Source organism: Phascolarctos cinereus, unplaced genomic scaffold, assembly GCF_003287225.1.
Source record: "Phascolarctos cinereus isolate Bilbo 61053 unplaced genomic scaffold, phaCin_HiC Scaffold_4;HRSCAF=312, whole genome shotgun sequence".
NCBI lineage: Eukaryota > Metazoa > Chordata > Mammalia > Diprotodontia > Phascolarctidae > Phascolarctos > Phascolarctos cinereus.
This window is the reverse complement of record NW_027555847.1, coordinates 710,409,322-710,424,899: the sequence shown is the minus strand read 5'-3', so window position 1 is coordinate 710,424,899 and position 15,578 is coordinate 710,409,322. Positions and strand designations below refer to the sequence as shown.

At 46.5% G+C, this 15,578-nt stretch overlaps 1 protein-coding gene across 1 annotated transcript in view; it reads right to left on the bottom strand.

Moving 5' to 3' along the window:
- The window catches only part of WSCD2 (WSC domain containing 2), a 144,941-nt gene extending 134,152 nt beyond the window's left edge, over positions 1–10,789 (bottom strand). The window contains exon 1 of the mRNA XM_021008043.2: positions 10,085–10,789. The gene's annotated coding sequence lies outside the window, so the exon portion shown is untranslated. The remainder of the gene's footprint in view (positions 1–10,084) is intronic.
- Between the last annotated feature and the right edge of the window lie 4,789 nt (positions 10,790–15,578).

Below are 15,578 nucleotides of genomic sequence, written 5' to 3'. Positions count from 1 at the left end.
TGTGTGTGTGTGTCTGTCTGTCTGTCTGTGCGTGTGTGTCTGTATGTGTGTGTGCTTTTCATTTTTCACATGTATCTACATGCAAAGACTATGAAAAGTAGAAAGGGCATCAGAACTGGGAATGTCAGAGCTGGGACGGCCCTTAGAACAGGGGATGTCAGAGCTGGGAAGGGTGTGAGAACAGGGAATGTCAGAGCTAGAAAGAACCCTAGAACAGGGGATGTCAGGACTGGGGGGACTCTTGGAGTAGACAGAACAGGAAATGGTGACCTAGAGAGGGTATGTGAGTTGTACAAAGTTTAAGAGCTGGTCAGTGACACAGATTGGGCCAGAACCTGGGTCTCCTGACTTATGTCCCAGGCTTCTTTTCCTTCACCATAACCCTGAGGATGTCTTTCATCTTTAAGAAGAGAAGTCAGTTGAAGAATGGAAGATAAAGTTGGGCTCCTGACGATGGGCTCTTCCACCATCAATATCAGGTGTTTGAAATGGGAACTCTCATCCTGTTTCCTCTCCTTCTGCAGCCTGGTCTTCTCACTGCTTCGTGCTCACACAATGCACTGGCCCACCTCCACGTCTTTGCTCAGGCTGTTCCGCAGGCATGTTATGCCCTCCTCATTTCTTTCCACCTGACTAAATGTTCCCTGTCAATCAAATTCTAGCTCAATGCCCCCCCCTCCATGAAGCCTTCCCAGCCCACCCGTGTCTCTGGCTCCTTGGAGCTTTGCTGCCCCTTAATCCTCTACTGTCTTGTGGTTTTGTCCTGCTACTCCCAGTGCCCAGCCCAGTGCCAGACACAGGTGGACACTTAGGAAATTCTTGTGCATTGACTGATTGATTGATTGATCAGACTTTGGTAGATAAAATGTTAGACCTGATGTCAAGAGTCCTACAGTTAAAGCCTATCTTCAACACTCACAGGCTGTGCCTGGGTAAGTGGCTTCATCTGTCTAAGCCTCTGTTGCCTTAGCTGTAAAATGGGGAGATTCTCATAGATGGTCTGTAAGGTCCCCTTTAGTTCTTCCTTCCTTCCTTCCTTCCTTCCTTCCTTCCTTCCTTCCTTCTTCTCCTTCTTCCTTTTACTTCTTCCTCTTCTTCCTCCTCCTCCTTTTCTTCTTCTTCTTCTTCTTCTTCTTCTTCTTCTTCTTCTTCTTCTTCTCTTCTTCCTCCTCCTCCTCCTTCTTCTCCTCCTCCTTCTTCCTCTTCCCTTCCTCCTCTTCCTCTTATTCCTCTTCTTCTTCCTCTTCTTCTTCTTCTTCTTCTTCTTCTTCTTCTTCTTCTCTTCTTCTCCTCCTCCTCTTCCTCCTTCCTTTTCCCCTTCCCCTTCCCCTCCTTCTCCTTCTCCATCTCCTTCTCCTTCTTCTTCTTCCTCTTCCTCCCCTTCCTCCTCCTCCTCCTCTTCCTCCTCTTCTTCTTCTTCTTCTTCTCCTCCTCCTCCCTCTTCCCCTTCCCTTCCTCTTCCCCTCCTTCTCCTCCTCCTTCTTCTTCCTCATTTGCTGCTTCGACTAGATCAGCTTGCCTATCTTGTGGGTGCCAATTGGTAAGGATGGCTGACCCTTTCTTTCTCCCCAGGAATTGCTTCCCCAAGTGCTGGCTGAGAGGGCTGGAAGCAGGACCAGTGATCTTTGGGATGGACCGCTCTCAGGGTTCCTGTGCCCATCTGACTATTGGTGGAAGTCGGGAAGCAATTGTTGCAGTTTGTGATGAAGAAATCAGGTCTTCTCTCCACAATGATTTCTCTCCTCAAGGAGCTGGGCTGGAAGCAGGTCTGCCGGTTTAAGGGGCACTCCTACACCCCAAGCTTTTGGGATTGTGGCTCCAGGCTGGCTCCACTAGGGGCTGAGAAGCTCTATAACTTATAGGATCATTAATTCGGGACCAAGTCATGGTGAGGAATACTAGAAAGAGACAGGCTGACCCAGAGGACACGACTAGGACTGTGTGTCTTGCATCGTCAGTGGAGACTTGCAAATGAAGAAGAAAAGACCTCAGTAAGAGAAGTCTTTTGGATGCCTATTAGGCAGGGCTGAAGGCAGGGAGTATAGTGGGAAGAGCTCTGAGTTTGGAGTCAGAATTCCTCGGTTCACTTCCTGGCCTGACCACCTACTAGCCACGTAACAACAGCCTGGGCCTCCATTTACCCCTCTGTAAAAGGAGGGGGCTAGACGAGATGGTCTTTAAAGCAATTTTCAGCCCTTAGGTCCAAAGGTCACGTGAAGGAGCCACATGTGGAAAATACCCACAGGAAGCATGGCAACACTCCACTTAGCTGCTGGTGCCAGGGGGAACCTGACCCGGAGCACTTTGCCTACAACTCTCTCCGTCGTCCCTATAGTTCAACACCTTGGATCATAGAAATGAGTGTGTATGCCGTATCTCTCCCCATCCCTAGGAAAGGGCTGGGCCTGGAATCAGGAAGACCCGAGTTCAAATCTAGACTCAGACACACCCTGGGTGAGTCCTTTAACCTCTGTTTGTTTCCTCCTTTGTAAAATGGGGATCATAACAGTACCTCCCTCCCAGGGTTGTTGTGACGATCAATGAGATAATGTATGTAAAGTGCTCGGCACCATGCTTGGTACACTGTAAAATGTTAGCTATACTAATAATTACCATTATTAGGATTAGCATTGTTGTCATAATAAACCCCCCCTGAAGTCAGGGACTGTGTCATTTTTCATCTTTGTATGTTTTCCAGCCCCAGAGTCATAGGATTTCCGAATTGAAAGGGACCATGACCTCAGAAACCATCCAGTCCTGGCATTCTAGCCTTTCTGTGCCATGGGTCTCTTTGGGAAGCTATGGGACTCCTCAGATTACTGGTTTTGACTATGTGAAATAAAATACATAGGATGCGAAGAAAACCAATTATATTGAAATACAGTTATGAAAATATTTTTGAGTTATTTATTAATTTAATTAATTAAACATTAATTTAAAATTGAAATAATTTTTTTGTAAATTGTGGTTGAGATAAAATCTGTAAACAGCTTTGCAAACCTTAAGGTACTATATAAATGCTAGTGATTATTACTGAGTCCACTCCACACACAAAAGGAATTTCCACTATGACAAAGCAACCAGTGGATTACCCAGCCTTTACTTGCATATCTCCAGTGAGAGTTTGGCAAATACCAATGGACTTCCATCCCACAACACCTCGTACATACTGTTTGGGGGCAGGGTGGGATAGAACCCATGATTTCATTACTTCAGGGAGCTGCCAGGCTGTTAAAATGAATTGAAATGGAAGGTCTTATCACAATAAGACAAGGAGAGGCTAGGTGGCCCCATAGTGCACAGAGCACCAGGCCTGAAGTCAGGAAGACTGCAGTTGAAACTTGAATTCATTTTACTAGCTGTGGGAACCTGGGCAAGTCACTTCACCCTGTTTGCCTCTATTTCCTCATCTGTAAAATGAGTTAGAGAAGAAAATGGCAAACCACTCTAGTATCTTTGCCAAGAAAACCCCAAATAGGGTTACAGAGAGTTGGACACGACTGAAAATGATTGAACAACAACAATGTGTCACAATATAATTGAAATCATCATTTCCAGTTTCTTTTCCTGGTTTTGGCACCAACCCCCTGTGTGGTCTTGGACAAACCACTTTACCTCTCTTGGTCTCAATTTCCCCATCTGTCAAAAGATGATGTTGGACAAATATTCTCTAAACTCCCTTCCTTCTTTGACATTATACCTTCTATAATTCAAAGGTTCATTTGAAAGCTAACATTCTGTATTGTGTTCTTCTATCCTGGAATTCCACATTCTAAGGCACTTAGAAGCTTTGACATTTCATTGTCTATAAGGGTCCTTCCAGCTCTGCCTATTCTCTGTTCTGAGGCCCTTTCCACCTCTGACATCCCATGTTCTAAGGGTCATTCTAACTCTGACATTCCATGTTCTAAGGGTCCTTTTCCAGCTCTGAAATTCTGTGATTCTTATTATTCCTTAGGTTAGCTGTCATTTTCCAAAGCTATCTAATCAGCTCTTTAAAAACTCTTGAAATGATAACATGCCTCAATGCTTTAATGAGCTCTAAATAAAAACCTTATTTAGGATCTTTCCCTCCTTGGCCTATGACCTCTCCATTCCCTTTTCCCGGTGCCCCCACCTGCCACATCCATCTAGGAGCTTGACAGCCACCGATAAGAGACAATTGTCTTCTTTTCCCCTTGATTTATTTATTTAAGGAAAACAAGTTTCTCCTAATTAGAAACACTAATGTCAAGATGTTTTACTGACTCCCAGGCTGCCTATTTTCAGATGTTCTGCCTAAAATTATACCTGAGCTTTTAACATCTGTAGGTTTATTCAGCAACTCCCAGCAAATGGAGGCTTCTGTTGAGAGGTTTGTGTGATTGAGGAGGAAGGGAAGGGGAAAGGAGGGAGGAAAGGGGCCATGTCCTTTTTTAATGAGGCCAGGGAGAGTAAAAGAGAGGAAAGCTCTGAAATACATGAGGCACTGTAGGATTGCAAGATAGCAGCTCTTTGGGAAAAATTAACTGGCTGGAAAAAAAAAGAAAGGACAAAAAAACACACCCAATCCACCATTCTAGAGCAGTCATCAATTACCATCCAACTTTATGCAACCCTTCAGAAAATGAGGCAACTGAGAGAGAGGGTCTACTTGGAAGAGCATAGAGAGGACTCATCAGACGGGTGTAGAGCTATGACCCTTCTGCCTACTGTCTTGGTCTCTTACACACATAGGCAAAGACACATACACACATATTCACACTGAATCCTGTAGAAGAAAAATTATTACTTTCTCTGCATTTTGTTTAGTCTAGACTAATAGATCGAGAGCTGGAAAAGACGTTAGGGCTCATGCAATTCAACCCCCTCGCATTACAGATGAAGAAACTGAGGTCCAAAGAGGTCATTTGCCCAGAGTTACACAGCTCTTTGGGGTCACAGGCAGGATCTGAACCTACTTCCTGACTCCAGTTCCAGTTCCCTACCCACTACACCATACTTTATCTCAAAGAACTCTGTCAGAGATAAATTTATTAATAAAATTATGAATACACATAGAACCTATATGAATGCTTAACATCTCAGGGATAGGCGAGGGAAGGAAGGAGGGATAGAATTTGCAATTCAAAACTTAAAAAAACTAAATTGTTTTTTATACATAATTGAGGGAAAAGAAAATGTTATTAAATATAAGATTATGAATACACAGACATTGCCAGTGGGGAGACTTGAAGCAGAGCAGAGTGGCCTTTGTTAACTGAAATTCTCTCCCCTCAGCCCAGATGGATAGAACACAAGGCCTAGGGTAATGAAGATCTGTGTTCAAATCCTGCCTAAGACACATCCTAGCTTGTGACCCTGAACAAATCACTCATTCCCTTTTAGCCTCAGTTTCTTCTTCTGTAAAATACGTTATTAATAGCACCTGCCTTTCATTTGTAAAGCACTTTGCAAACCTTAAAGCTGGCTATTATTGTTCTGCCAAAAATTCTTGTAAATGCTAGCTATTATTATTTCATACTATTTAGAACCAAACACAAAATTCAAAGTTTGAGATTTAGTAAGGGTTCAGCATTAGGTAAGTCTTAGCACAGTGCCTGGAACATAGGAGGTGCTACATAAATGCTTATTTCTCACTCCTAAGAGAAAAGGAGATACCTCAATATCCTTCCACCCCACCCCCAGCTGCCTTCCAAGGTCCAGTGCTATCTCTTACACCAGACCCCTAGTTAAGTAACATTCTCCCTCTTGAAATTCCGTTGAGTTACTTTGTTCCTATCTGTGTAACATAGCGGTGTTTGAAGGACCCTTTCACCTCTGACATTCTCTGTTCAAAGGTCTTATTTAGCTCTGACATTTCATGTTCCATGATCTCTCTGTTAGAACGTAACCTCTTTGAGGTCAGGAATCGTTTCATCTTTGTCACTTAATCTTCAGCCCCTGGAACAGTGTCTGCTCCCTTCCCACCCACCCCCTATCCCCTTTTAAACTAGGATCATCAGTCTGGTTGCCTCTCCAGTGCTCAATAAATAGGCTGCTGTAGTGGACAGAGTGCTGGGCCTGAAGTCAGGAAGACTCATGTTCATGAGTTCAAATCAGGCTTCAGACTTACTAGATGTGTGACCTTGGGCAAGTCCCTTAACCCTATTTGCCTCAGTTTCCTCATTTGTAAAATTAGTAGGAAATGGCAAAGCACTCCAGTATTTTTGCCAAGAAGACCCTAAATGGGGTCACGAAGAGTTGGACATGAGTGAAACAACTACAATAAAAACTGAATTGAATCCCCTTCTATTGTTGTTTAGTGGTTTCTGACTAGTAAGCGTCTCAGGCCAGATTTGAACTCAAGAATGTGAGTTTTTCTGACTCCAGGCCCGGCACTCTATCCATGCGCCCCCTAGCTGCTCCAAATCCCACTCTACCTAGAAAGAAAATCATTTTTCCAGGGTGGGAAAGGTAAGGCCCAATCTTCCTTATCTCTACAATGCTTCTCCTTTCTTCCCTAGTGTCTCCAAGTCAGTGAAGATGAGCCAGCTTTCCCCCAGGTTCATACTTCCTATATGTGATGCCCTCAGTTTGGGAAAGGACCCCAAATCTTTTCCGCCTCAGAATCCCAGCTCTCATTTCCTCTAGCACTACTAAACTGATGAAGCTTTTTTTTTTCTCACAGCAGCCCTGTGAGATAGGAAACATGAATGGTATTATTCACATTTGCAGACAAGAGGGAAAAGCTTCCTGGCTGAATACTGAGAGCTTGCAGTACGGTCAGGATGACCCAGGTTCATAGGATGGTGAAAGGAACTCAGAGGTCATCTCTAACTCCCTCATTTTACAGACGAGGAAACTGAGACCCAGAGGGATTAGGTGACTTGCCCAAGATCACACATTCAGCCTACTGTTTTGCCCCTTACCATACTGACACTGGAGCTTCCATCACCTAACCCCCATCCCCAGGCTGCTGTTTGGCTTGCAAGTTCTTCTCCAATATTCCTTTTCCAGCCTGGAAACAATAAGCTTCATCCACTAGAACTGGGCAAAACAGTCAGGGAAGGTCTTTCTGCCCAAATGAGCAGTGGGGATTACTGGCAACACAAAGCCACTGAGTCTTTCCACCTGGCTCCCAGGGAGTGCCCCCCCCCAAATCTGAAGCCATTGGAGACAGCCTACCTCCACCTCATGTTGTCATGGTGACCCAGCAGCTGGCTGGGTGGCTCCAGCACTCCCACTCTCTCACAGCTGGCTTCCTCACTGCCCACTGGGGCTCCCCACACAGACACAGCTGCCCCACTCAGGGATTTATAGGGAGCTGGGTAGGTGGAGCCTTCAGGGATAAGGCTATTGGGCATGGGATGAGGCGGGACTGCTGGATGACCTCACCTGGGGTATGGGCAGAGTTGGCTTGGCCTTGCAGGGCCCCAGCAGGACAACAGGTACCATAACACAAGCCTGGAAAAGCCCATCTGTAAACCCGTCCTTGCCCCTGACTGAGCTGTGGCTGCTGAATGGAATCACAGAATGTCAGGGAACCTTAGAACAGAGAATGTGAGTGATGGGAAAGAATCTTAGAACACAAGATATCAGAGCTGGGTGGGCCCTTAGAATACCGAATTTTAGATCTGAGAGGGCCCTTGGGACAGAGAATGTCAGAGCTAGGTGGGTTCTTAGAATAGAAAATGTCAGAGCTGAGAATGGTTCAGTCCCTGGAAGGGACTTTAGAAAACAGAGCATGGAACGTTAGAGATGGACAATGCCTTAGAATATATCATGTCAGAGGGGAGAGAGACCTTAGAACAGTAAGTGTTAAAAGAGAGCATTAGAAAATCAGAGATTCATCCAAAATGGTTCATCTGTCAGATGAGGAAACTGAGGCATCGAGCAGTTGAGTGATTTGCCCAAGGTACAGCTGGGTTGTGGCAGAGCCTGGGCAAGAGCGGACATCTCTCAACTCCCAGGCCAGAGCTGATACAACTTGACCATGCTGTCTGGGATTGGCGTCTGCCTTTGACACCTGGTTTCAGCAGTCCTCTAGAAATAACTCTGAGGTTAGCCCCAGCTAGGGGGGGCCTTGTCAATCCAGGGTGGTGGCAATCCCCCACCCCCTGGCTCTGGAGGAATGCCTCCCTGGCCTGTCTAGAGGCCAAAGTGGGATCATTTTCCTGATGTCTGCCTTTCAGGCAAACCACAGGACACAATCACCCTCTTCATTCAGGGCCAGCATGGGATTGGGGGGGAGGTCCAGTTAACATTTCCAGTGGCTTGGCAGAAAGCCAATCCCACTCTAGGTCAGAGCCTCTCCCCATGTTGTCACTGACTAGCCCACAGGAGGATAGAAGAGCAAGGTCTGCTTGAGTTAGAACTCCAAGAACGAGCTAAGGGCCTCAGGAAAGAATGCTTCAGGGAGGAGCTCGGGGCAGAAAGGATGCTTCCATGCAGGTGGTCCTCTTAGAGCATCCATCATGCTGGGCTCCAGCACCTGGCCAGACTCACACATTGGCCGCTGAGCCCCCATGGCTCCCAGCCACAGTGCAGCAAGAAGTGCAGGCTGTATCCAGGAGGGTGGCGTACAGCCTTCAGGAGACATTGGGAGACAGAGAACGTAAGTTCGAATCCTGATTTTCCCACTTCCTAGCTGTGTGACCATGGGCAAGCCACCATAGTTCCTCCAGCTTCAATTTCCTCATCTGTAAAATCTAAATCTATAATCCTAACATCTTTCAAACGGGAGAGGATTGGACTAGATGGCGTCCAAGGGCCCTTCTGGCACTCAATCTATGCTTCTATGGTCATCGCTGTGGATCTCTGTTTCCCCATATGTAAAATGAAAGGATTATGGCCTTTGGGGGCCCTTCCCGTCCCAGATCTAGGATCTTTTGTCATGGGGCTATCAAGATGAAAGTGCTGTGCGTTGGCTGGAGGCCCGAGCACCTTCAAACTACCTTCCCTGTCCCAGCCCTTCACTTGCAGAAAAGTTTGGCCTTCTCAGGTTCTGACCTTCTCCCACCTCAGCGCCAATGAGGAGCTACCCTGAAGGCTCTGTGGGCCTCAATTTCCTTTCCTGTCAAACACAGGGGTTGAATTAGATGCTTGGGAAGGTCCTCTTACAATTCTAAAAATCTTCTCTTGAGGGTGAGGAATGGGAATATACCTTGAGCCCTTCTATTCAATCTTCTCCTTGCTGGCAGACTTCCACCCTTTCCTCTCCCCAGTAGCAATGCTTTGTACTTGAGGGAGCCAGCAGGGTCTTTGGAGACCCCCAGCTGTTTGGGCTCTGAACAATGAGTGAGCGTCTTGAGAGATGAGGAGCAGAGCTCTGGTTGTTTTTTACCCCTTGTTCTGTGACACCCCTGCCCCTAACCCAAACACACACACACACACACACACACACACACACACACACACACACGCACGCACGACCATGTTAGCCGTCCACAATTTCATCTAATCTTCAAATCTCTTACATTTGGTTTTCTGTACTGGTAGAAAATGGGATAGCAAACAGTGCCTATGACTAGTGTCTTTCCCAACCTGCCCCAAATCTTGCCTGGCTCAAACTCGTGGAGGGTCTCGTCTCCAGAAATCTCCAAGACATCCCATTATCAACCACAAACTTGGCCTCCCAGACAATCCCTATCATTTCCCTTAATAGGGCTGTTAACAAGTGTAACTGAAAGGACCCATTTATTCTTTATGACACTCTTCCTTTTTAGGCATAAGGTCTCCAAAACTGTCCATCTCGCCCTCGGAAAAAGAGCCGGGTTCCACGCAGTGGAGAAACCCCCTAGCTGCCTGCCGGCAGACAGAGCTCTACTGTGCTCCAAATGCCACTTCATTTTCCCCTGGGGAAGCGAAAGTTTCTCCCTGAACCTGGTCAGGTCTGTCTGTCACCTTCCCCAAGCCATCCCTGACTAATAATGAACCAATGGCTCGGTTCCCCCACCCCCATGGTGGGGGGGAGGGTGTTGCCTGGAGATGCAATTCCAGTTCCTGGGGATGAAACCCTCCGTTCTTCCGATCTTAGTTTGGTCCCTTTGCCTCTCGCCCACCCCCACCTCTGTCTTTCAGTTTTCCAAATACACACTCCCCCCCTCCCCCTTTGCCCTGTTACCTGTAGGGTCGTCCGGAGCCTCCCAACTCTGCCAGTAGATGTGCAGCGAGCTTAGCCAATCTCTTCCCCTCATCGCTCGAGCCCAGCCGGGCTCTCCGTGCTGCCCCAAGCTCCTTCCAGGTCTAAGATTGCTGCAATTGCGCGGAGGAGATCCGTGTGTGTGTGTGTGTGTGTGTGTGTGTGTGTGTGTACGCGCGTGTGTGCGTATACGTGTGTATAATTGTGTGTGTGTGTGTGTGTGTGTGTTTAAAAGAAAAAAAAAACAGAAGCTAGCTCTTCCCCGAGCTGAGCTCTGAGCTCACTGTTATTTTCCCTGCCCGGGCGAGAAGCCGCAGGGGGGAGGAAAAGTAACTGTGGGGAGCAGCGGAGACGGGGTGGGGGGCCTGCGCCCCCCAATGCAGCCGCAGCAGCAGCACTGGCGCCCCCCGAGCCAGGATGGCTAGAGCGGTGGCCGCAGCAGCCTCCCACTCACGCAGCCGAGGCTGGGCAGGGGGCAGAGCCCGTGCCCATCCCGGGCAGCCGCCTGCCCGTGCAGAGATGCAGCCTGTGCCACCGATCGGGGGCCCGATGGGTGGGCAGGGGGCGCGGGCCGTGGGAGCAGGGCAAGGCGCGGAGTCTACTGATGCTCCGGTGGGAGGCTCGCGGGCTCTCGCTTAGTTAACATCTCTATCGGGCTGACTGGGCTCTGCTCTGCTCGGCTCTGCTCTCTCCTCCGCTGCTGCTGCAGCGGCTCCCTCCGCTGCCACTCTATTCAGCAGGCCTACAGCACTACCTACTGCTTAACTCTTTAAAGACTGGCCTTCTAGTCGGAAAAAGCACAGGGCTTCGATCTAGCTCCAAGTGGGATGGGGTGGGGGTGGGGGCGCCCGGGCAGCTACCACTTGCTGAGAGCAGGTCTGGGGGACTGGGGGCGGGATACCCAAGGCAGACACTGACAGCCAGTATCTGGGCAGGCAGGCCCTTGGGGGGACACCCCCCACCCCCACCCTCATACCCCTCCAGGAGATCCCCACGTGGGAAGTCTGCAACAATCTTCCCTACCCTGCAAGTCTCAACTCTAATGGCACCCTTTCCAAGAGATCTCCTCTAATCTCCCCCACCTCAGCACCCCCTCCCAAGAATGATGCTGAATATATATCTGTGTGTATATATGTGTATATATACATGCACATACATACACAACATATATGTACATATACAGACCTGTATGTTTACATAGATACACACATATTTATATGTATATGTTTATGTGGCTAGCTATGCCTCATCTCACAGAACAGTTTTCTCTGCTTGGTAAGCACCCTCTCCAATTAAGGGCTATTTTTTCTCCTTTCTTTGTAACTTCAGCACTTGTCACAGTGCCTGGCACATAGTAGGCACTTAACAAATACTTATTGACTGACTGACTAGACCCAATGATGCAGACCCACTATCATTCTAGAGACAGCTGTAGTGCAATAGAAAGAGCATTGCTTCTTCCCACCATGGGTCTGGATTTAAATCCTGCCTCTGCCAGTTACTACCAGTTTGACCTTGGACATACGGCTTCACTTCCCTGGCCCTTTCTACTGCTCTAAAGCAGGAGGAAGTCTTAAACTTTCTGGGTGTGTCCTGGACCCCTTTTGTCAGCCTGCTGATGCCTATGGACCCCTTCTTAGCATAATGTTTTTAAATGCACAAAATGCGTAGCATTACAAAGGGAAAAGATTATATTAAAATAATTATCAACATGTAAAACAAACAAACAAAACAACCAAGTTATAGACTCCAGGCTAAGAAATTGTTCTAGACTTAGGATCCTATGATCTGTCAAATGGGATGGAGACAATGTGAAGAAAGTCCTAGCCTTGGAGACAAGAGAATAGGTTTCAAGCCTGTGCTTTGGGATCCTGGACAAGTCACTTCACTGCCTCCTGCCTCAGTTTATTTTGATGTAAAAGGAAGATAATTATACTGGCACCACCTTGAAAGGCAGTGTTGTATAATGGGTAGAGAGCTGGTCTTGGAATGAGGAACACCTGAGTGTAAGCCCTGCTTGTGACACATACCAGCTGTGTGACCTTGGGCAGATCACTTAATATCCCAGTGCTCTAGGTAACTAAGTTGCAGAGAAGGTACCAATCTGCATTGGTGGAGGGAGTTTCTTCATCAGGGAATTTCCTACACAAAAGAAATCATGGGTCTAGTCCACATCCCAATCTCCCTACATAGATCATAGGATTGTCTTGGGGACAGTTTATAAGCACTAAAACATTCTAGAAATGGGGATACAGACCAGATTTGTGACTTCAATGTCTGGAACTCCCAGTGGTGTGGTGAACAGAACACTGGTTCTGGATTCAGAAGACCTGAGTTCAAATCCAGCCTCTGAGCCTTACAACCTATATGATCTTGAGAAAGTCCCATAAATCTCTCTGAGTTTCAGTTTACTCATCTGTAAAATGAGGGGACTGGGCTAGTTGGCTTCTTCCAAAGTCCCTTTCAACTCTGAATCTATAATCCTATGAATTCCATCTACCCATGCAACTCAGCATCTCCTCTGAAACTTTTCATCTGTGGGCACTGTCCCCGGGATCACACAGCCAGCATATGTCAGAGGCAGACTTCCCAGGTCATCCTGCCTCCCAACCCAGCTCTCTATCCACCATGCCATGCAGCCTATAGAAATGGCACTTATCCTTAATATCTCCAAGGTCCCCAGTCAGCTCTAAATCCTATGATCTCCCATCTACACTTATCACATTCTATTTTTAAAATAACGGCTGATGTTTCTATAGCGTTTTAAGGTTTGTTGAACTCTCTACCTCATTTGATCCCAGCAATGGCTCTGGGAAAAGGATACTATTGGTATCCCCATTTTGTAGATGAGGAAACTGAGGCTGAAAGACATTAATGGATTGAGCACGGGATGTGAGATTCAAACCCAGGTCTCTCCTGACCCAGGCCAATTGATCTTTTAACTACACCACATTGACTTCGATCATGTTCCTACGTCTTTCCCTCAACTAGATTGTAAAGTACATGATGGCAGAGACCATGCCTAATTTAGCTTGGTATCTATTCATGTGGCTAGAACTGTGTTCTGTACTTAGTAAGCACTGACTACAATTCTGGAATTATTCATTGGAGCCACCAAATGCAGCACAAGGCAGGAAGAGAAGGAGAAGGACAATGGAGAGAATCTCAGCTCCCGGCCGATGTCCTTCTGTTGGGTCATCCCTGAGTGCTCCTAAATATGGGGGTGCGTTTGTCTCTTGTCCTACGCCCTCCTCAGTACAGCAAGAACAGGCAGAGTTCCATTCACCTCTGCACAATGGTCACATCCGTGTTGGCAGGGAGGCTCCCACTTACACCGAAAAGAATCATAGAGTGTCCGAGTTAGACAGAATCTTAAAGTATAGGAAACAAATGGAACAAGGGATTCTCAGGTCAGAGGATGTCAGAGGTGGGAGGGATCTTAGAAGAGAGAGCATTAGAAGCAGGAGGTACCTTAAAACAGAGATTGTCAGAGCAGAAAGGGTACTTAGGACATAGAATGTCAGATCTAGGAGGGGTCCTAGAACAGAGAATGTCAGAGCTGGGTGGGGGATATAGAATAAAACACTCTAGGTAATTATTAAGCTCCATCCATAGTAGGAAGAACCTTGACCTGGAAGCTAAGAGGCCTATGTTCTTGTCCTTATCCTTCATGACTTTGGTAAGTCATTTCCCTTCCACAGATCTCAGATCTATCCTCTGTAAAATGAGGGATTTGGACTGAATGATTTCTAAAGTCTTTGTTTTGGTAGTCTATAATTCTCTAATATCTATCACTCCACACCATCTACCTTTTTATATTCTCCCTTTTCATATTTCTATGCTACTCTAAGGTACATTAAGCACATTCTTTGCAATAGCTCTATGAGTGCAGGTATTACTATCCTCTTTTTCCAAAGGGAGAAACTGAGGCCCAGAGAAGTCAAATAATTTGACCACAGGGACACATGGACTGAGTGGTAGAGCCCAGATTCACATCCAAGGGTCTTAGCTGCAAGTCCAGGGCTCTTTTTTTCCTCCACTACCCTACATAACACAACCCTCTCCTGACTTTCTTCTTTTTTCTGTCTCCCCTACCCTCCTCCTCTCTCCTTCTCTCTCTCATTCACTCTTTCTCTCTCTCTGTCTCTCTTTCTCCATCTTCTCTCCTTCTCTCTCTCCTTTCTTTCCCTCCTCTTTGTCTCTCTCTGCCAGTTTCTCTTCTGTCCCTTCTTTCCCATACTCCTTCTGCCTTCCTATCTCTGGTTCTGTCTCTGTCTCTTAGAATTCTTTGTTCTTCATTGACCTTGAATTAGACATACAAGTTGTGGTCCATGGATGTACGTAACATTCCTATGGTATAAGAAATGATGAATATGCTAAATAGAAAGGAGCATAGAAAGACTTATCTGAACTGATGCAAAGTAAAGTAAGGGGACACCACATACCCAACGACCACAACAATGTAAATGGAAGGAGCGAGAACAAGGACAAAACGATGGAACCAGAGCATCGCGAAGCTGTCGAACACAAGTTTGGCCCTGAAGAAGAGAAGGACCTACTCCCTGCTCCCTGACACAAGCAAGCGTCTCTGGGTGTTCAATACCACATGGAATGTCAAACTTTGTTGGACATGATTGTTCTGCTGAAATTTCTTTTTCTTCCTTTTTCTTTTCTTCTTTATTATAAGGGATGTTTCTCCAGGATAGGGCAGGGCAAAGGAAACAAAGGAAAATGCAGTGATGTGAAACACAAGAGATCAATAAAAATCTATTTTTAAAAATTGGGAAATAAGAATTCCTCGTTTCCTTCAAAATCCTTACGAAGCACCACCTTCTACATGAAACCTTGTAAGATACACTGTTAACAAGTAACTCTTCTGCTCAAAGAGGTTGCCTTGTATTTCTTTTGTATACATTCTATATACTTTTTTTTTTGGTGAGGCAAGCAGGGTTAAGTGACTTGCCCAGAGTCAAGTATCTGAGACCAGATTTGAATTCAGGTCCTCCTGACTCCAGGGCCAGTGCTCTATCCACTGCATCATCCACCTGCCCCTCATATCCCATATACTTTTTTTTTTGGTGAGGCAATTGGGGTTAAGTGACTTGCCCAGGGTCACACAGCTAGTAAGTGTTAAGTGTCTGAGGTCACATTTGAACTCAGGTCCTCCTGACTCCAAGGCCAGAGCTTTATCCACTGTGCCACCTAGTTGCCCCCCCCATACTTTCAAAAGTACATGCTGCTTTCCTCAAAAGAATGCAAGAATCCTGAAAGCAGGAGTTTATATTCCCAGCCCATGGCACAGGGCCTACTGCATTTTAGGAACTTAGTAAATGTTTATTGATTGAAGGATGGATTGTCTTCATTGCCCAGTCTCCCTCTTTCTCTCTCTTACCCATCTTCCCATTTTCCCTCTGTATTTCCCCTCTTCTCCTCCACCCTCACAGCTTATCAAAGCTGAACAAAATCCTCGAGGTAA